The sequence below is a fragment of the Pseudophryne corroboree genome, chromosome 6 (assembly GCF_028390025.1).
Source record: "Pseudophryne corroboree isolate aPseCor3 chromosome 6, aPseCor3.hap2, whole genome shotgun sequence".
NCBI lineage: Eukaryota > Metazoa > Chordata > Amphibia > Anura > Myobatrachidae > Pseudophryne > Pseudophryne corroboree.
Genome location: NC_086449.1, coordinates 166,644,609 through 166,667,134, shown reverse-complemented (window position 1 = coordinate 166,667,134; position 22,526 = coordinate 166,644,609). Strand labels below are relative to the sequence as shown.

Sequence of the window (22,526 nt, the reverse complement as noted above, 5' to 3'; positions counted from 1 at the left end):
GATTAAAGTCAGACAAAAACGAAAGTTTTCTTACAAGTAAAATGGCACAATTAACGGCCTATACGAGACAAAGGATAGCAAGAAAGGTTGGAAATTAGATGCAGCCGCTTTTACAGCAACCTCTTACTGCCAGGACCAGAGGAACACTTTGGACCTTATTCAGTAAGGATTGCAATTTCTGCTAAAAGCAGTTGCTGCGATTTAATAGTTGCCGGCCAAAAACAGAGAAAAAATGCAGAAATTGCGAATGTATCGCAATACGCAGGCTGATCGCAACACCATACGCATTTACTGGAACATCGAAGATTTATCTATCTGAACCAGGCAAAGGATTGCGAATCACAACTTCTGCAATTTTTTTGTTCTATCTTTAGGCAGCAACATTTGAGTATGCAATGTAAATATCCTTGTATATCTGAATTTAGCATTTCAGTGACTGATGATGGGATTGAAAAGCGTGTAGCAAAGTTTGCAAAAATTTTTAAAATGAAATGACCATACCATATCTGCTAATCCACAGTATGTCCATTCAGAGTGTCCATAGGGGAGAGGGATCAAGCAGCAGGCTGTAGTGCTTGTAATGTAACTGTCAGTGTAATGAACACACATTTGGTAGCCTGTCTGGCATGGTTGGTGTAATGGTTAGCATTACTGCCTCACAGCACTGAGATCTTTGGTTCGATTCACACCATGGCCTCAACTGCGTGGAGTTTTTATTTTCTCCCCTTCCTTGCGTGGGTTTCCTCCCAGAATCTAAAAATATACTGGCAGGCTGATTAGACCCCAATAAAAATGTATCCTAGCGTGTATGGATGTGATAGGGAATATACATCGTAAGCTCCACTGAGCCAGGCACTGATGTGAATGTGCAAATAGTCTCTGTAAAGCGCTCCAGAAAGTGTGTGTGTGTTGAAATAATTACGGAGAATGTCTGGATAAGGGATCACATTGAGAGAACTTCTAATACCTCCATGTCACCTGACCACTACTTTAGAATGCAGATTTGTATTGGGTTTTTTTCTCAGCTACAGGCCATTATCTCCTTTTAGGAGTTTGCCCTCCCTGGAGGGCAAACAATAGGAATTTAATACCTACCAGTAATTCCTTTTCCCGTAGTTCTTAGGGGTTACTGGGATGACATTAGTACCATGGGGTATAGATAGGGTCCATTGGAACCTGGCACTTTAAGAAATCAGTGTGTGCTGGCTCCTCCCCTCTATGCCCCTCCACCAAACTCAGTGTAGAAAACTGTGCCCAAGGAGACGGACATACTGTGAGAGAAGGAAATATACTACGAAAGCAGTGAGGCAACGACCCAACACACAACATCAATAAAGGATAGCAGCGCTAACCAAACAGGAACAGCAACAGCAGACCCAACCAAGAACACTTACAACCAGGTAAGCAGGAACATGAAGCACTGAGGCGGGCGCCCAGTATCCCCTACGGACTACAAGTAAAGAAATTACCGGTAGGTATTACATAACTATTTCCTCTAACGTCCTAGGGGATACTGGGATAACATTAGTACCATGGGGAAGTCCCAAAGCTCCCAGAATGGGTTGGAGAGTGCATAGACACCTGCAAAACCACCTGACCAAAATGAAGGCAATCCTGGCCAAGGTGTCAAACCTATAGACCTATACGAACGGGTTCGAACCAGACCAAGTAGCTGCACGGCAACACTAAGGACGAGATGCACCGGGCAGCCACCCAGGAATGACCCACCGACCTTGTGGAGTGGGCCGGAATAGAAATTGGCAGTGGCAATGCTGCCGAAGAATAGGCTTGTTAAATGGCCAACCTGAGCCAACGAGCAATGGACTGCTTAGGAGCAGGACATCCAATCTTGGTAGCGTCATAAAAAGACCAAAAAAAAAAAAAAAAAAAGTCAGACTTCCTGTGATGAGCTGTCCGCTTGACGTAATTACTCAAAGCTCTCACAACGTCCAAGGACTTTGGAGCAACCGAAGTGTCAGATAGCATCGGAACCTCTACTGGTTGATTAATGTGAAAGGCCGATACCACTTTCGGCAAAATCTGCGGCCGAGTCATGAGCTCCGCCCTTTCCTCATGAAGTATCAAATACGGGCTCTTACAGGATAAGGCCCCCAATTCCGACACACATCTTGCAGAGGCTAAATCCAGTAACATGACAGTCTTCCAAATAAGATATGCAAGGGTTCAAACCAGTCCGACTGAAGAAAGGTCAAGACCACATTGAGATCCCACGGAGCCGTGGGAGGGACAAAGGGTGGTTGAATGCGAAGAACACCCTTCAGGAATGTATGTACTTCCGGAAGTACCGCCAGTTGTCTCTGGAAGAAGATTGAAAGAGACGAAATCTTAACTTTGATAGAGCCTAACCGTAGGGCCATATCCACGCGTAGGGCCATATCCACAGGAGAATATTTTCTACCCTCACACCAAGAAACATATTTCTTCCAGATACAGTGGTAATGTTTTGACGTGACCACTTACAGGCCTGGATCATAGTTGAAGTAACCTTGGAGGGAAGACCTTTTCTGGCTAGAATCTCCCTCTCAACTACCAAGCCATCAAACGTAGCCGCAGTAAGTCTGGAAAGACGATCGGCCCTTGTTGAAGGTCCTTGAGCAGCAGCAGAGGCCAGGGTTCCTCCAGAGACATGGTCAGGAGGTCTGTATACCAGGCCCGTCGAGGACAATCCGGGGCAATTAGAATTGCCTGAACGCTTTCCCTTTTGAGTCTTTTTAGAACTCAGAGAATGAGAGGGATTGGGAGGAAACAGGTACACAAACTGGTAAGACCACGGTGCCGTCAGACCGTCCACTGCTGCAGCCTGCGGATCCCTCGTTCTGGAACAGTAACAACGGAGCTTCTTGTGGAGACAAGTAGCCATCAGGTCTATCTTCGGACAGCCCCACCGGTGAATCAGTTGTTGAAACACCCGAGGGTGAAGGCCCCACTTCCTCGGATGGAGGTCGTGCCTGCTGAGGAAGTCTGCCTCCCAATTGCCCACGCCTGGAATAAATATGGCTGAGATGGCCCTTGCGTTGGCTTCCGAGCAGAGGAGTATTTGTGACACCTCTCGCATTGCGGCTTTGCTTTTTGTTCTTCCCTGCCAGTTTATGTACACCACCGCAGGACTGTACCTGTATGGCCTGATTTCTGAGAAAATAGGAGGCCTGCAAAAGAGCATTGTAGATCGTCCTGTTTTCAAGGACGTTGATTGGCAGCGAAGATTCCAGACTTGACCACCTTTCCTAAAACTGAGCCACCCTGGGTCACAGCACCCCCAACCCCGGAGGCTGGTATCCGTTGTCAGCACGACCCAAGATTGTGTACTGAAGCTCCGACCCTCCACAAGGTGAGAGATCTGGAGCCACCATAACAGGGAGATCCGTGCCTTCGGCGACAGAGTTATACACTGGTGCATCTGCAGGCGAGACCCTGACCACTTGTCCAGGAGATCCATCTGGAATGGGCGGGCATGGAATCTTCCGTACTGGATTGCCTCGTAGGAGGCCACCATCTTGCCCAGTAGGCGGATGCAAAGATGAATCGAGATCTTGCGAGGTCTGAGCACAGAGCGGAACATAGCCTGGCTTGTCAAGGCCTTGTCCAGTATCATTCCTCTGTGACTGTTTCAGGTGAGATTTTTCGAAATTTAGGATCCACCCTTGTTCTGTAAGAAGGCAAGTAGCCAAGTCGATGCTGTGTAGCAGACATTCCCTGGACACTGCCTTTATCAGGAGATCATCCAAGTAGGGGATTATGTTGACTCCCAGCTTGCATAATTGCAGCATCATCTCAGTCATGACCTTTGTGAACACCCTTGGAGCTGTGGAGAGACCAAAGGGTCAGTCCTGAAACTGGAAGTGGTGGTCCAGTATAGTGAACCGGAGGTAAACCTGATGGGGAGGCCATATTGGGATGTGCAGATATGCATCCTTGATATCCAGGGATACCAGGAACTCCCCCTCCTCCAGGACAGAGACCACCGCCCTTAGAGATTCCATCCCGAACTTGAACACGCGTAGATATGGGTTCAGAGATTAGAGGTTCAGGATTGGCCGTACCGAACCATCCGGCTTCGGTACTACAAACAGACTTGAATAAAATCCCCTGCTGTGCAACTGAGGAGTTACTGGAACAATAACACCGTCAGTAGTAGTTTTTGACTGGTGTTTTGCAATATAACTCTTGCTACAGATGAAGCTGGTAAGCTTGACTTGAAGAATCTGAGATGAGGTGGTGCTTGAAATTCCAACCGATACCTTTGGGATATGTGGTCCCTAACCCAAGGGTCCCGGCAGGATTTCGCCCACACATTGGCAAAGTGTGGAAGACGAGCACCCACCTGAAATTCGCCTTGCTGCTGGGGCCAACCATCACGCGGAGGGCTTAGTGGATGAGGATCCAGAGACATGGTCCAGAGATCCAGCAGCCGCTGGTTTACGGGACTTACGTCGATTTCCTCTGGCAGCATTTGAGGCACCTCTGTCTCCAAATCTGGCCACACGAAAGGACTGCAGAGGGGGCCCAGGGTAGGGACATCTAGCAGGAGGCGCAGCAAATGTCAGAAAAGTAGACTTACCTGCCATCGCTTGAGAAATCCACTTGTTCACTTCTTCCCCACACAAGGCCTCTCCTGTAAAAGGAAGATTCTCCATGCATATCTTGGAATCGGCATCCGCTGACCATTGTCGCAGCCAGAGCCCTGCGAGCAGAGACCGCCATCGCTGTGGCACGGCCATTGATGAGGCCTATTTCTTTAATTACCCCACTCATAAAATTTGCTGCATCCTGTATACGATGCAGTAGAAATAAGAGCTCTTCCTGAGGTAGAGTGTCAAACCCCTCTATATTTATTACTACTAGGTGATTCATCGCGCCCTATGGGCACTCTTCACACCGTCGAGAGGGGCTACGCCCACTTATCCCTTACACGCTCTTGTGGCGTGCAATAGTTATATGGAGTATTACCTCCAATCATAATTGTGTGAGTGGTTAAATATTGCACAGACAAAGGGCGTACGATGGTTAAGAGGTCATAGCCCCTTGCAACGGCGTGAACAGCGCACGCATGGCCTGATGAATCACCAAGTAGGTGCTGTGGTTGGGGGAGTGGCAGGTGCGGAGGAGACGAGGATGGGGGAGGGTAGGTTGTGGGGGTGGTGCAAGTGGGGGTGGTGCGGCAGTCCGGAGCCACCGAGGGTGGGGCAGGTGCAGGGGTGCTGTGGATGGGGGAGATGGTCCGGAGCCACCGTGGGTGGTGGAGGGGGTATGTGCGGGTGCCGCGGATGGGGCCCGGAGGTACTGCGAGTGGGGGAGGAGCGGGTAATGCTTCTCCTCCTGGAAGCAGCTAGACTGCTGTACTCCCTTTGGCAGTGGCTCTCCCGGAGACTCGCACAGCAGCCAATCACTACTGTTAGCGCCAGTGTCCCAACGCACCGCATTACAGGGAAGAAAATGCACTCAAACTACAGCTCCCAGCAGCCCTTAGTGCCTCAATGCTTTGGCGCTAAGGGTTGCTGGGAGCTGTGGGTTATTTAGTGCGTATACTTCCCTGTAATGCGGCGCCATGGGACATCGGCACTAACAGTAGTGACTGGCTGGCAGAACTGACTGACTCGCTGAATCAATGTAAAAAGTGAGAGAGTGTGCTGTGCAGTGTCAGCATCCAGACATTGCCCTCCGCAATATCACCCACTCGAACTGTTACATTAGCCATCTCGGGGCTTCCATGCCGGCCGCCAGGTGTTGTGCTGCGGAGTCAGGGCCTCTGGGGGTTCATGCGTGGCTGTGGCGGTGAGGCACTTCTGTGACATCATGCGCAGTGGCGGCTCCGGGGCTCAGAGAGAGTATGCGGCGCTGGGAGGGCTATGAAAGCTTTCCGCTGCGCCGCTTTCATACACATCTATACCGGTGGCCGAAGCAGCTTTTGTTCCATGTGCGCCGCGGCTAGGGAGTGAGGATTGTTGATGCCGGAGGGGGCAGGCGGACTGGCAGCAGGACATAGGGGGTCATTCCGACCTGATCGTAGCTATGCTAAATTTAGCACAGCTATAATCACTTACACTGACAGCACAGGGCAAGTCCGCGCCGCATGTCAAACTTCCATTGACAATATAGGAAAAGGGGTGTGGCCATGCCACTGTACACGTGACCACGCCCCCTTTTCGAATTTGTACCGTTTATGTGTAAATTGTTGGAGGGTATGTTGCTGCAGATGCAGTGTGCCTATTTTGGGGGTGTGGTGCTCTCTAAGTCAGTGGGTTTACATGAGAGAATAAAAAAAATAAAAAAAAGAAAGACTGGGGCACTCTTATATGAAAAAATGATATGAAAAAATGATAGACCATGAAATTTAACCTTTATTAAGAATCATAAAATATAGTGTGACAAGTCACTATATTTTATATAATTCTTAATAAAGATTAAATTTTATTGATTTCTTAAAGTGCCAGGCTCCAATGGACCCGATCTATACCCCACGGTACTAATGTCATCCCAGTTTCCCCTAGGACGTTAGAGAAATAAGGTTGTCACAGGGCCACAACTAGGGAAGCCAACCCCGGGCCATTTTTTCAATCCCGGGTATCTGGATTGAAAAATGGCCAATCCCGGGATTCCCGGGATTGGCTTTTACCCCGCCCGCCCGCTTTTACCCCGCCCCGCCCATATAACTCACTATATACCGGGGGCGGGCGGGGAACATCCTGTGAACGCTGCTGGCGGCTCCCACCAGCAGCTGACAGCGCAGCGTGACCTCTCACGCTGCGCTGGGGACCCGGAAGGAGGAAGCAGGGCAGCGTTTGAGTGTCCTGTGGACGCTCAACGCTGATCCCTCAATCCCCGGGATTGGAGCTTCCAATCCCGGGATTGAATCCCGGCCATTTTTGGGTCTAAATCCCAGGATCCCGCCGATCCTGATCCTGGGATTGGCCACCATAGCCACAACTCAGCATGGGACGGCAGAGAGATGGCGAAGAGGTCAATGCACAGGAGACACAAAGACATACTGCAGCCTATGCAGAGTTGGACACAATTTCCATAGTTTGCAGAGTTGGAAACTTACAGCTCTGCATTATGTGGTTATCTAATTTGCTTAAGGGAAAAATTATATATTTCTCTTAACATGCTGCTTTGTGTTCTTGACACTGGTATATACTCAAGCAGATAGGGGGACATTTACATTATTTTTAATATTAATAAAGTGTCCACATACATACTCAAGTCTAGACATCTGGATAGCATGAGGGAAAAGAGTTAATGACACATCTAGATCACATATTTCTAAGTGAATTGATTCCTAAACTAGTAATAAGGGCTTAATTGGTCATATTTCTGCTACCTGCATGGAGTATAAACAAGACATAGAAAAGAAAACAAAAGAAAAAACTATCAGATCATGTTTAACCTGCCCTGGAGCTTCTACTACCACATCACTTTAATCTACAGTTGTGCTCATAAATTTACATACCCTAGCACAGTGGTTCTCAAACTCGGTCCTCAGGACCCCACACAGTGCATGTTTTGCAAGTAACCCAGCAGGAGCACAGGTATTAATTACTCACTGACACATTTTAAAAGGTCCACAGGTGGAGCTAATTATTTCACTTGTGATTTTGTGAGGAGACCTGCAAAACATGCACTGTGTGGGGTCCTGAGGACCGAGTTTGAGAACCTGTGCCCTAGCAGAATTTGTGATTTTCTGGCCATTTGTCAGAGAATATGAATAACTCACAAACTTTTCTTTCACTCATGGTTAGTGGTTGGGTGAAGCCATTTATTGTCAAACAACTGTGTTTACTCTTTTTAACTCATAATGACAACAGAAACTACCCAAATGACCCTGATCAAAAGTTTACATACCCTGGAGATTTTGGCCTGATAACATGCACACAAGTTGACACAAACGGGTTTGAATGGCTACTAAAGGTAACCATCCTCACCTGTGATCTGTTTGCTTGTAATCAGTGTGTGTGTATAAAAATAAGATTTTACTTAACGGTAAATCTATTTCTCGTAGTCTGTAGTGGATGCTGGGGACTCCGTAAGGACCATGGGGAATAGACGGGCTCCGCAGGAGACAGGGCACTTTAAGAAAGAATTAAGAATACTGGTATGCACTGGCTCCTCCCTCTATGTCCCTCCTCCAGACCTCAGTTAAGGAAACTGTGCCCGGAAGAGCTGACAGTACAAGGAAAGGATTTTGGAATCCAGGGTAAGACTCATACCAGCCACACCAATCACACCGTATAACTCGTGATAAACTTACCCAGTTAACAGTATGAACAAGAACAGAGCACCACATAAACCTGATGCAACCATAACATAACCCTTATTTAAGCAATAACTATATACAAGTATTGCAGAAGAAGTCCGCACTTGGGACGGGCGCCCAGCATCCACTACGGACTACGAGAAATAGATTTACCGGTAAGTAAAATCTTATTTTCTCTAACGTCCTAGTGGATGCTGGGGACTCCGTAAGGACCATGGGGATTATACCAAAGCTCCCAAACGGGCGGGAGAGTGCGGATGACTCTGCAGCACCGAATGAGCAAACACAAGGTCCTCCTCAGCCAGGGTATCAAACTTTTAGAACTTTGCAAAAGTGTTTGAACCCGACCAAGTAGCTGCTCGGCAAAGCTGTAATGCCGAGACCCCTCGGGCAGCCGCCCAAGAAGAGCCCACCTTCCTTGTGGAATGGGCTTTTACTGATTTTGGAGGCGGCAAACCAGCCGCAGAATGAGCGTGCTGAATCGTGTTACAGATCCAGCGAGCAATAGTTTGCTTTGAAGCAGGAGCACCCAGCTTGTTGGATGCATACAGGATAAACAGCGACTCAGTTTTCCTGACTCCAGCCGTTCTGGCTACATAAACCTTCAAAGCCCTGACTACATCTAGTAACTTGGAATCCTCCAAGTCACGAGTAGCCGCAGGCACCACAATAGGTTGGTTCAAATGAAAAGAGGACACCACTTTTGGCAGAAATTGCGGACAAGTCCGTAATTCTGCCCTGTCCATATGGAAAACCAGATAGGGGCTTTTATGTGACAAAGCCGCCAATTCTGACACACGCCTAGCCGAAGCTAAGGCCAATAGCATGACCACCTTCCACGTGAGATATTTTAACTCCACGGTTTAAGTGGCTCAAACCAGTGTGATTTCAGGAAACTCAACACCACGTTAAGATCCCAAGGTGCCACTGGTGGCACAAAAGGGGGCTAAATATGCAGCACTCCCTTTACAAACGTCTGAACTTCAGGAAGAGAAGCCAGTTCCTTTTGAAAGAAAATGGATAGGGCTGAAACCTGGACCTTAATGGACCCCAATTTTAAGCCCAAAGTCACTCCCGACTGTAGGAAGTGAAGGAAACGGCCCAGCTGGAATTCCTCTGTAGGGGCATTCCTGGCCTCACACCAAGCAACATATTTTCGCCATATACGGTGATCATGTTTAGCCGTCACGTCCTTCCTAGCCTTTATTAGCGTAGGAATAACCTCATCCGGAATGCCTTTTTCTGCTAGGATCCGGCGTTCAACCGCCACGCCGTCAAACGCAGCCACGGTAAGTCTTGGAACAGACAGGGCCCCTGTTGCAACAGATCCTGTCTGAGAGGCAGAGGCCATGGGTCCTCTGTGAGCATTTCTTGTAGTTCCGGAAACCAAGTCCTTCTTGGCCAATCCGGAACAATGAGTATTGTTCTCACTCTTTTTCTTACGATTCTCAGCACCTTGGGTATGAGAGGAAGAGGAGGAAACACATAAACCGACTGGAACACCCACGGTGTCACTAGTGCGTCCACAGCCATCGCCTGAGGGTCTCTTGACCTGGCGCAATACATTTGTAGCTTTTTGTTGAGGCGGGATGCCATCATGTCCACCTGTGGCAGTTCCCATCGATTTGTAATCTGTGTGAAGACTTCTTGATGAAGTCCCCACTCTCCCGGGTGGAGGTCGTGCCTGCTGAGGAAGTCTGCTTCCCAGTTGTCCACTCCCGGAATGAACACTGCTGACAGTGCTTGCACGTGACTCTCTGCCCAGCGAAGAATTCTGGTGGCTTCCGCCATCGCCACCCTGCTCCTTGTGCCGCCTTGGCGGTTTACATGAGCCACTGCGGTGATGTTGTCTGACAATCAGCACCGGATGGTTGCGAAGCAGAGGTTCCGCTTGACTTAGGGCATTGTATATGGCCCTTAGTTCCAGGATATTGATGTGCAGACAAGTCTCCTGACTTGACCACAGACCCTGGAAATTTCTTCCCTGTGTGACTGCCCCCCACCCTCGGAGGCTTGCATCCGTGGTCACCAGGACCCAGTCCTGAATGCCGAACCTGCGACCCTCGAGAAGGTGAGCACTCTGCAGCCACCACAGAAGAGACACCCTGGCCCTGGGGGATAGGGTGATCAGCCGATGCATCTGAAGATGCGATCCGGACCACTTGTCCAACAGATCACACAAAGGTCCTCGCATGGAACCTGCCGAAGGGAATGGCCTCGTATGACGCCACCATCTTTCCCAGGACTCGCGTGCAGTGATGCACAGACACCTGTTTTGGTTTTAGGAGGTCTCTGACCAGAGTCACGAGCTCCTGAGCCTTCTCCGTCGGGAGAAAAACCTTCTTCTGGTCTGTGTCCAGAATCATGCCCAGGAAGGGCAGACGCGTCGTAGGAATCAGCTGCGACTTTGGAATATTCAGAATCCAGCCGTGCTGTTGCAACACTTCCCGAGAGTGTGCTACGCTGATCAGCAACTGCTCTCTGGACCTCGCCTTTATGAGGAGATCGTCCAAGTATGGGATAATTGTGACTCCTTGCTTTCGCAGGAGCACCATCATTTCTGCCATTACCTTGGTAAATATTCTCGGTGCCGTGGACAGACCAAACGGCAACGTCTGGAATTGGTAATGACAGTCCTGTACCACAAATCTGAGGTACTCCTGATGAGGTGGATAAATGGGGACATGCAGGTAAGCATCCTTTATGTCCAGAGACACCATAAAATCCCCCTCTTCAAGGCTTGCAATGACCGCTCTGAGCGATTCCATCTTGAACTTGAACCGTTTCAGGTAACTGTTCAGGGATTTTAAATTCAATATGGGTCTGACGGAACCGTCCGGTTTCGGTACCACAAACATTGTTGAATAGTAAACCCCTTCCCTGTTGAAGGAGGGGAACCTTTACCACCACCTGCTGGAGATATAATTTGTGAATTGCCGCTAACACTATTTTCCTCTCTATGGGGGAAGCTGGCAGGGCCGATTTGAGGTAACGGTGAGGGGGCATCACTTCGAATACCAGCTTGTATCCCTGAGATAAAATCTGTATAGCCCAGGGATCCACCCGTGAGCGAACCCACTGGTGGCTGAAATTTCGGAGACACGCCCCCACCGATCCTGGCTCCACCTGTGGAGCCCCAGCGTCATGCGGTGGATTTAGTGGAAGCCGGGGAGGACTTCTATTCCTGGGAACTAGCTGTATTGTGCAGCTTCTTCCCTCTACCCCTGCCTCTGGCAAGAAAGGACGCACCTCGGACTCTCTTGCCTCTTTGTGATCGAAAGGACTGCATTTGGTAATAAGGTGCTTTCTTAGGTTGTGAGGGCATATATGGCAAAAAATTTGACTTCCCAGCCGTAGCTGTGGAAACTAGGTCCGAGAGACCGTCCCCAAACAATTCCTCACCCTTGTAAGGTAAAACCTCCATGTGCCTTTTTGAGTCGGCATCACCTGTCCATTGCCGAGTCCACAGGACCCTTTTGGCAGAAATCGACATTGCATTTATTCTAGAGCCCAGTAGGCTAATGTCTCTCTGGGCATCTCTCATATATAGGACCGCGTCTTTTATATGCCCCAGGGTCAGTAATATAGTATCCTTGTCCAAGGAATCAAGTTCCTCAGATAAAGTATCTGTCCATGCTGCTACAGCACTACACATCCAGGCCGACGCAATTGCCGGCCTTAGTAGGGTACCTGAATGTGTATAAATGGACTTCAGGATACCTTCCTGCTTTCTATCCGCAGGATCTTTTAGGGTGGCCGTTTCCTGTGACGGCAGGGCTACCTTCTTAGATAAGCGTGTCAAAGCTTTGTCTACCCTAGGGGAGGATTCCCAGCATAACCTGTCCGTTGGCGGGAAAGGATACGCCATAAGCAACCGTTTGGAAATCTGCATTTTTCTATCTGGAGATTCCCAAGCTTTTTCACATAACTCATTTAACTCATGTGAAGGGGGAAAGGTCACCTCATGCCTTTTTTCCCCAAACATATAAACCCTCTTGTCAGGGACTGGGTTTTCCTCTGAGATGTGCAATACATCCTTCTTTGCTATAATCATGTAGCGGATGGCTTTAGCCATTTTAGGCTGCAACTTTGCATCATCGCCATCGACACTGGAGTCAGAATCCGTGTCGATATCTGTGTCAACAATTTGGCATAGTGGGCACTTTGAGACCCTGACGGCCTCTACGCTGTAGGAGCAGGCATGGGTCGAGACCCTGACTGTCCCAAGGCTTCAGCTTTATCCAACCTTTTATGCAAGGAATTAACATTATCATTTAAAACCTTCCACATATCCATCCAATCGGGCGTCGGCGGCGATCCCACATTCATTTGTACCTGCTCTGCTTCCACATAGCCTTCCTCGTCAAACATGCCGACACAAGCATACCGACACACCACACACACAGGGGATGCTCTATTTGAGGACAGAACCCCCACAAGGCCTTTTGGAGAGACAGAGAGAGAGTATGCCAGCACACACCACAGCGCTATGTCCCAGGAATTACACAGTAACTTAGTGTTTACCCAGTAGCTGCTGTATATACTGATTTTGCGCTAAACTTATGTGCCCCCCCTCTCTTTTTACCCTCTTTCTACCGTGTATCTGCAGGGGAGAGCCTGGGGAGCTTCCTCTCAGCGGAGCTGTGGAGAGAAAATGGCGCTGGTGAGTGCTGAGGAAGAAGCCCCGCCCCCTCAGCTGCGGGCTTCTGTCCCGCGATTTTGTGTAAAATAATGGCGGGGGCTCATGCATATATACAGTGCCCAACTGTATATATGCCCACTTTACCAAGAGGTCTCTAATTGCTGCCCAGGGCGCCCCCCCCTGCGCCCTGCACCCTACAGTGACTGGAGTGTGTGGGTTTAATGTGGGAGCAATGGCGCACAGCTGCAGTGCTGTGCGCTACCTCATGTGAAGACTGGAGTCTTCTGCAGCCGCTTTTGAAGTCTTCTTGCTTCTCACGCCGGCTTCTGGCTCTGCAAGGGGGGCGGCGGTGCGGCTCTGGGATCGGACGACCAAGGGTGCGTTCCTGTGTTCGATCCCTCTGGAGCTAATGGTGTCCAGTAGCCTAAGAAGCATGACCTATCCACAGTGAGTAGGGCTGCTTCTCTCCCCTCAGTCCCACGTAGCAGAGAGTCTGTTGCCAGCAGACCTCTCTGAAAATAAAAAAATCCTAACAAAATACTTTCTATTCAGCAAGCTCAGGAGAGCTCACTAAAGTGCACCCAGATCGTCCGGGCACAGATTCAAACTGAGGTCTGGAGGAGGGACATAGAGGGAGGAGCCAGTGCACACCAGTATTCCTAATTCTTTCTTAAAGTGCCCTGTCTCCTGCGGAGCCCATCTATTCCCCATGGTCCTTACGGAGTCCCCAGCATCCACTAGGACGTTAGAGAAAGATCAGTGAGTTTCTAGACTCCTGAAAGACCCTTGCATCTTTCATCCAGTGCTGCACTGACGTGTCTGGATTCTGAGTCATGGGGAAAGCAAAAGAATTGTCAAAGGATCTGCGGGAAAAGGTAACTGAACTGTATAAAACAGGAAAGGGATATAAAAAGTTATCCAAGTAATTGAGAATGCCAATCAGCAGTGTTCAAACGCTAATTAAGAAGTGGAAAATGAGGGATTCTGTGGAAACCAAATCACGGTCAGGTAGACCAACAAAAATTTCAGCCACAGCTGCCAGGAAAATTGTTCGGGATGCAAAGAAAAATCCACAAATAGCTGCAGCTGAAATACAGGACTCTTTGAAAAAAAAATAGGATTTTGGTACTTACCAGGTAAATCCTTTTCTTTGAATCCATAGGGGGCACTGGAGTACTCTTGGGATATGGGCGGCGTAGCAGAACAAAGGCACTGAATATTTAAATTTAGAACTCTCCACCCCTCCATATCCCTAGAGTACCTCAGTGTACGAACCCAGTGTTTTTACTGAGCGAACTACTATAGAGAGGTTGACAATGGAGAATTCCTATAACATAACGGACAACAACAAAGTTGACCCATAACGTTAATGTCAACTAAACAGTTGACAGCATAACCGATAGACCTTTATAGTTTGAACCAATCGGTGAAAATGTGTTACCATAAGCTCCTTTGAGCTTAATACAAACCAGGTACAACGTGTTACCCTAAGCTCCTCTGAGCTTAAAACAACCCAGGTAAAACTGCTCTGGGTGGGCGTCCAGTGCCCCCTATGGATTCAAAGAAAAGGATTTACCTGGTAAGTACCAAAATCCTATTTTCTTTTTCATCCACTAGGGGTCACTGGAGTACTCTTGGGACGTACCAAAGCTTCCCTCGTGGGCGGGAGAGCTGTTTGACACTTGTAACAGTAGGCAGCCAAAGCTAGATGCTGATGCCGCAACCATTCATAACGTGTAAACGTGCACAAACGTGGTGCACTGAAGGCTATGTAGCCGCGTCGTAGACGCTCCACGACCCGCTGGGTCTGACATTCCCACAGAACCTGTGGGATGAGCTATTACTGACGTAGGCGATTGTAACTTAGCCTTAAAGTAAGCCTGACTTGTAGTCATTATTATCCCACTGGATAATGTCTGCTGAGAAACTGGCTAACCCCAGTTGGCAGCATTATAGAGAACAAACAACGTATCCGTATCACGTACTGTAGACGTTCGGGACATATATAACGCGTAATGCGTGTACCACATTCAGAATTCTAGAATGTGCTGTCAACACAGGAACCACTATTGGTTTATTGATGTGAAGAATAAGAAAGCGGAATTCGTCCGAAGATCTGCTTTGTCATGAGAAAACTCAAATACGGTGGCTTGGAATACAAGGCACCCAAATATGAAAACAAAACCCTTGCCGAAGCTAAGGCTAGAAGAAAAATGTTTTCCCAAGTGAGAAACTTAATCCCCATTTATTGTAAGGGTTCAAAATATGAAAACTGTAAGAAATCTGAACCCAACCTCAAGTCACCTGGCGCTGTAGGTGGGATAAATGGAGGCTGCACTTTGATGACACCTTGTAGAAAGGTGTGTACAGACGCAATAGAGTCAAACGTCTTTGAAAATAAGTTGACCACACAGATACCTGCACCCTCAGTGCAGATAAACGCAGTTTTCCATCCCACCCCGTTTAACAGAATACGGGTAACTTGAAGGATGATGTCGGAAACTTCCAAGCTTTACCACCTATGTAAGCACACCAAATTTTGTAATAATGAGCTGCCTTAAGCGGCTTACTAGCTCGTAACATGGTTGGTATAATACTGTAATGCCCTATTTCTTTTCTTAAGAGGGCGGTCTGAACCCTCACCCCGTCAACCGCAGCTGCGGTACATAGGTAATAGGTACATAGGTAACTATGGGTAAAAGAACGTTCCCTGTTGTAACAGGCTGGACGTATTATGAGCGGGCCAAGATCGTGTGCAAGTATTCCTTGGAGATTCGAGAAGCAAGCTCTCCGAAACCCATGAGATATCACTAGTATGACTGTGACGAACTGTCTTATGATCCGTTTTGGCAACGGAGAGAGCAGCGGAAAATGGTGGAGCCAGATACACGATGCTGAATGACCACACGAATGTGAGAGACTCCACCGCCACTGCCCTTGTGATCTGTTGTTTTGTACACATACTGAGCTTTTGTAATTGTGGCGAGATGCCATCATGTATACCTGAGGGTAACCCCCTTCTGTGGACTCACATATGAAAACACCTCTGGATTTAATGTCCAGTTTTCAGGATCTAAATCCTGACGGGTGAGATCATCTGTCTAACAGATGTCCACTCACAGAATGAACCCCGTTGACATTATCACATAATGGTGTTCTGGGCAATTGAGGATTCGAGTTACCTGCCGCATTGCCATGCGGCTTCTTGGTTCTCCCTGGTTGTTGTGTATGCAACTCCCGTTGCGTTGTCTGACTGTTGGTCAGACTGAAAGCGAAGCATGTAGTGCATTGTAAAATGCACGGAGTTCCAGGACATTTATCGACAGCAATCTGTCGTGATCCGTTTCAGAACCTCTGTCGCTGATCTTTTTTAACTACAACTCCTGAACCTCTGAGACTCTCGTCCAGATTATATACACCCTCGCCCCTCTGTGGGAAACGCGAGTGAAGGCCGGCGAACTAAATCGCTTTGAAACACATCATTATTCTTAACAGGCGAATACAGCAATGTACCGCTAGTGTGCGTGTTTTGCACTAATTACTAGATGTACATTTGTTCTTGCTGGTGTAGTAGGTAAATGTCTTCGATTTACCGTATTTATAATCTTACCTAGGAATTGACGTCGTTTAGACGGAATTAGATGCGATTGTTTTTGAACTTGATCTGCCACCGCAGTATACATTAGTAGCGCAAGTTAGAGGAACTTTGTTGAGACAGAGTTCTTATGAGCAGATCGTCTAAGATAGAGGAACTCTGTTGAGACAGAGTTCTTATGTCTATCAGGAGTCTGAGATGAGCTATCATCACCAACATCACTTTGGTAAATACCCGAGGCGACAAGAAACGGTAGACCTGAAATGGTTAATGGTTGTGGCGTTTTGCAAACGCTAGAACCTGTGATGAACAAACCGGAATGGGTAAATACGCATTGTGAAGATCAAGTGCAATTATGCAAATTTGTGGCTCTAATAAGCAAAATACTAACCGCAGAAATTCCATTTTCAAACTGCAGTAAGTGACTTGTTGAGACTGCGACGGAGCTGTCTGGTTTTGCTCAAACAGAGGGGAATAAGAAACCCTGACTCTGTTGGTGTACTACTGCCTGGATTATAAAGACAACTGAAAACCAGCAGAGACTAAATGGCAACCTGCCAAACCGTTCGACAGAGGCAGTCTTGTCCTTTAATCTGTAAATAGCTGAGACATCCATGAGTTGAAGTCTGGAAACCCCGCAAATGTAACATGTAAAGAAGCGCTTCCACAATTGGAAAAGAGGTCATCAAACCACTGGCTTGCTGACTGTAGCGTCCTGTCGTTACAAGGCGTGACTGTTTTGTACCACCGCCTTGAAAAAACTGAAGTCTAAAGGGATTAAACGCCGGCACAAGTATTTCCGTTTTGATACTGGATGCGGTAATGGCTGAATATCAAATTTAGGACCAAACAAGCTCTGGCCTTGTCGTGCTGAAACTAGCGACGATGAAAAGTGAGAATCGAAGTAACCGGCGTTAGCAGAAGCTTTACAGATATACTCTGCAGCTTCTTTTAACAGTGATCTCATTGTTTCCATACATAGAGTCTAGTGACCCAACTGTATCTTGGGTCTTTATAATGTTTGACACAGACGCATTTACCAATAACGGATCGCGTCATTTTGAAAACGATTAAATAGTGGTCAGAGTCTACTCAGTCTCTGTAAAATGGAGACATTGACTCACTGGGATTTAGCAATGTATGTTGTCAAAAACCCCGCACTATCTGAGTGCTGGTCTAATGTACCATTCTCACTCGTAGTTATCGGTGTGAGATTTGACATAGAATCGTGCATTAAATTATAAGACCAGTTAAATAAACACCCTGGTACCCAAAGGGAAATTGGCCCTTTGGAAAGACTGTCTTTTGTTAGAGCAGGAGGAGTACTTCCGAGACTCTCTTTTAATTTGAATTGCCCATGCTTATAGGATTTTTAAAATAATTTTTAGTCTGCGCTAGAGCCTTACTCGCTATGCAGACAGACACCACAATAGGCAACGGACAGACACTTGCACGACTTATTGAAGTTATTATGTGTCATATATATATTTTATTGTATATGAAACTCATGGTTGTTCCTCTCTACGGAAATCTTTAGTAAAAGGCGAAAGATTTATTCGCTCTGAAGAGAAACAAGAGTATTCTTATGTGAAAAGCAGTTCACATGGACATGTGAAACCCGAACCAAATTCCCACTAACACCCCTGCGCCTCTGGTGGCTTAGAGATGTAGGGCAGGAATGTTCCAGAATTACAAACTGGAAAACAACAGGAAGCATGGTTAAAATGGCCCCTTTGCCATGCTGACCCTGATAATCACAGAACAAATTACAAATGTTTCCGTGTTAATATATTATACAGTATAATCACAGGCCGGGTACAACACATGCTCTATGAATAAATATATATAAGCTCATAGCCTATGATAATTACATACATTAATATATTTATACAGCATTAATATAGGCTCAATAGCCTATTATACAGTGATACCACCGACCTTAATATAGGCTCCCTAGCCTATTTACAGTGTTAATAACAGCCATTAATATAGACTCAATAGCCTATTCACAGACAGTAATAAAGATTCAATAGCCTATTACTGCCAGGACAGGTACAATTGCTGTTGATATATTTGATCCGCCAGCTTCCACCGTGCCTCTTCCCCCCTGTAACGCTGTGTCTGCGGGAAGCCTGCACTGGCATGTCACCGTCTCTGTACTGAGACTGAGGGAGCTGCGGCTGTATGGCGCTGGGCGGCCGGACGTAGCTGGGCGGCCGAACTCTCTGCGGGAAGCCTGCACTAGCACTTGTGGATGGAAGGTGCTGGGCGGCCGGACGGAGCGGCGGTCATACTGAGACTGAGTATGGCTTCCCCCCTGCTGTGCGGCCGGACGGAGCTGGGCGGGCGAATGGAGCGCTGGGACGGGCGGCTTGATGTCTCTGTTAGACGTAGCGGCTGGGCTTGGCGGCGTATGAGCGGCGAGGCAGCATATTAACCCCAACCTAGCGGGGCATCAGCCTGCGCTGACCGCCCCGTTCCCAAGCCTACCTTGCTTGCTCCTGATCATGGCAGCGACGGGGCTTCTTATGTGTAAGCTCCGTCCAGCTTCAGTGATGTGACTCATGGCTGTGACGGGCTTCTTCTGTGTAAGCTCCGTCCAGCTTCAGTGATGTGACTCATGGCTGTGACGGGGCTTCTTCTGTGTAAGCTCCGTCCAGCTCTGTAGTCCTGGCTGCGACGGGGCTTCTATGTGTAAGCTCCGTCCAGCTTTCAGTCAGCTTTCCAGTGATCTATGGCTGCGACGGGGCTTCTTCTGTGCAAGCTCCGTCCAGCTCTCTAGTCCTGGCTGCTCTTTGCAGGAGCAGTGGGCTGTCTGTGGCTGTGAGGGTGCTCTTTGTGAGGACCAACACGCCATGCGCTGCCCGTGCAGCGGCACTATCCCGGACCCATGTCTTTCTTGAAACTGGGAAGGGATATGCTCTTAAAAAAAAATTAAAAATAAAAAATTAATAAAATCTTCCAACAAGTGTGGGAATCCCACAAGCCGATGTTAGTGCTTTGAGCACAGAAAAAACACTGGGTTCGTACACTGAGGTACTCTAGGGATATGGAGGGGTGGAGAGTTCTAAATTTAAATATTCAGTGCCTTTGTTCTGCTACGCCGCCCATATCCCAAGAGTACTCCAGTGACCCCTAGTGGATGAAAAAAAAAAAAAAAAGTGGTGTGGTTGTTTCAAGATGCACAATAAGGAGGCATTTGAAGAAAAATGGGCTGCATGGTCGAGTCACCAGAAGAAAGCCCTTACTACGCAAATGCCACAAAACATCCCGCTTACAATACTCCAAACAGCACAGAGACCAGCCTCAAAACTTCTGGAACAAAGTCATTCGGAGTGATGAGACCAAAATTGAACTTTTTGGCCACAACCATAAACGTTACATTTGGAGAGGAGTCAACAAGGCCTATGATGAAAGGTACACCATTCCTACTGTGAAACATGGAGGTGGATCGCTGATGTTTTGGGGATGTGTGAGCTACAAAAGGCACTGGAAACTTAGTCAAAATTGATGGCAAGATGAATGCAGCATGTTATCAGAAAATACTGGAGGAAAATTTGCACTCATCAGCCCAGAAGCTGTGCATGGGACGTACTTGGACGTTCCAACATGACAATGATCCAAAACACAAGGCCAAGTCGACCTGTCATTGGCTACAGCAGAATAAAGTGAAGGTCCTGGAGTGGCCACCTCAGTCTCCTGACCTCAATATCATTGAGCCATTCTGGGGAGATCTCAAACGTGCAGTTCATGCAAGACAGCCCAAAAATTTACAGGAACTGGAGGCTTTTTGCCAAGAAGAATGGGCAGCTTTACCATCTGAGAAAATAGGATTTTGGTACTTACCAGGTAAATCCTTTTCTTTGAATCCATAGGGGGCACTGGAGTACTCTTGGGATATGGACGGGCTTCCGTAGGAACAGCACTGAATATTTAAATTTAGTAACACTCCACCCCTCCATATCCCCGAGCACATCTCAGTGTTTTTTACTGAGCCGAACAGGAATTAAGAGAGGTTGATAATGGAGTATTACATATAACATAACTGACACTAACGTTGTTAACACATAACGTTACTGACAACTAAACAGTTGACACCCTAACCAGCACTTGTAACTTGAACCAGTCGGTGAAAGTGTGTTACCATAAGATCCTCAGAACTAACCACAAGTAGGTAAAACTGCTCTGGGTGGGCGTCCAGTGCCCCCTATGGATTCAAAGAAAAGGATTTACCTGGTAAGTACCAAAATCCTATTTTCTTTTTCATCCACTAGGGGTCACTGGAGTACTCTTGGGACGTACCAAAGCTTCCCCCGTGGGCGGGAGAGCTGTTTGGCACTTGTAACACTAGGCGGCCAAAGCTAGATGCTGATGCCGCAAAAGTATCAAACTTGTAAAAGCGCACAAACGTGTGCACTGAAGACCATGTAGCCGCCCGGCAAAGCTGCGTCGCAGAAGCCCCACGACCAGCTGCCCATGAAGTTCCCACAGAACGTGTGGAATGAGCGGTTACTGACGTAGGCGGTTGTAACCTAGCATGAAGGTAAGCCTGACGTATGGTCAGTTTTATCCATCTGGATAAAGTTTGTTTAGATGCTGGCCAACCAATCTTGGCAGCATCATAAAGAACAAATAACGTATCCGTCTTACGAACTGAAGACGTTCGGGATACATAAATGCGTAATGCGCGAACCACATCCAGAGTTCCAGAATGTGCTGTCAACACAGGAACTACTATTGGTTGATTGATGTGAAAAGATGACACTACCTTTGGTAAGAAGGCGGGATTCGTCCGAAGTTCCGCTCTGTCATCATGAAACACCAAATACGGTGGCTTGCATGACAAGGCACCCAAATCCGAAACACGCCTTGCCGAAGCTAAGGCTAAGAGAAAAATTGTTTTCCAAGTGAGAAACTTTATATCCACTTGTTGTAAGGGTTCAAAATATGAAGACTGTAAGAACTCCAAAACCAGATTCAAGTCCCATGGCGCTGTAGGTGGAATGAATGGAGGCTGTACCCTGAGTACACCTTGGAGAAAAGTGCGTATAGACGGCAATAGAGCCAATCGTCTTTGAAAGTAAATTGACAAAGCCGATACCTGCACCTTTAGTGTAGATAAACGCAATCCTCCATCTAACCCTGTTTGTAGAAACAACAACAGGCGGCATACTTTGAAAGCTGATGTCGGAAATTGCCGAGCTTCACACCAACCTATATATGCACGCCATATTCTGTAATAATGAGCTGCCGTAACCGGCTTCCTAGCTCGTAACATGGTTGGTATAACTGAATCTGGAATGCCCTCTCTTCTTAAGAGGGCGGTCTCAACAGCCACCCCGTCAAACGCAGCCGCGCTAAATCGGGGTAAAGAAACGGACCCTGTTGTAACAGGTCTGGACGTATTGGGAGCGGCCACGGATCGTCTGCGAGTAATCCTCGAAGATCCGAGAACCAAGCTCTCCGAGGCCAATGAGGCGCCACTAGTATGACTGTGAGCGACTCTCTTTTGATCCGTTTTAGCACCAGAGGGAGCAGCGGAAACGGTGGAAACAGATACACAAGACTGTACGGCCACGCGACAGTGAGAGCATCCACCGCGACTGCCTTTGGATCTCTTGTTCTGGACACATACTGGGGCGTTTGATGATTGTGTCGAGATGCCATCAGGTCCACCTGAGGATAACCCCATCGCTGAACCAACATGTGAAACACTTCTGGATTTAATGACCATTCGCCTGGGTGAAAATCCCGACGACTGAGATAATCCGCTTCCCAGTTGTCCACTCCCGGAATGAACACGGCCGACAATAGCACCTGGTGGCATTCCGCCCAATTGAGGATTCGAGCTACTTCCCGCATTGCCATGCGGCTTCTCGTTCCTCCTTGTTTGTTGATGTATGCGACCGCTGTCGCATTGTCCGACTGCACTTGGACAGGCTGAGAGCGAATCATGTGCACTGCTTGTCGTAGCGCATTGAAAATTGCGCGGAGTTCTAGAACATTTATAGACAGCA

At 47.8% G+C, this 22,526-nt stretch overlaps 1 protein-coding gene and 1 non-coding gene across 3 annotated transcripts in view; both read right to left on the bottom strand.

Annotated features, from left to right (window-relative positions):
* Window positions 1-22,526, bottom strand: part of TIA1 (TIA1 cytotoxic granule associated RNA binding protein) — a 250,165-nt gene that overhangs the window by 58,663 nt on the left and 168,976 nt on the right. The window lies entirely within an intron of this gene.
* Window positions 17,978-18,090, bottom strand: LOC134938723 (U5 spliceosomal RNA). Its single transcript, XR_010181223.1, has one exon. It is a non-coding gene; the product is annotated as a U5 spliceosomal RNA (small nuclear RNA).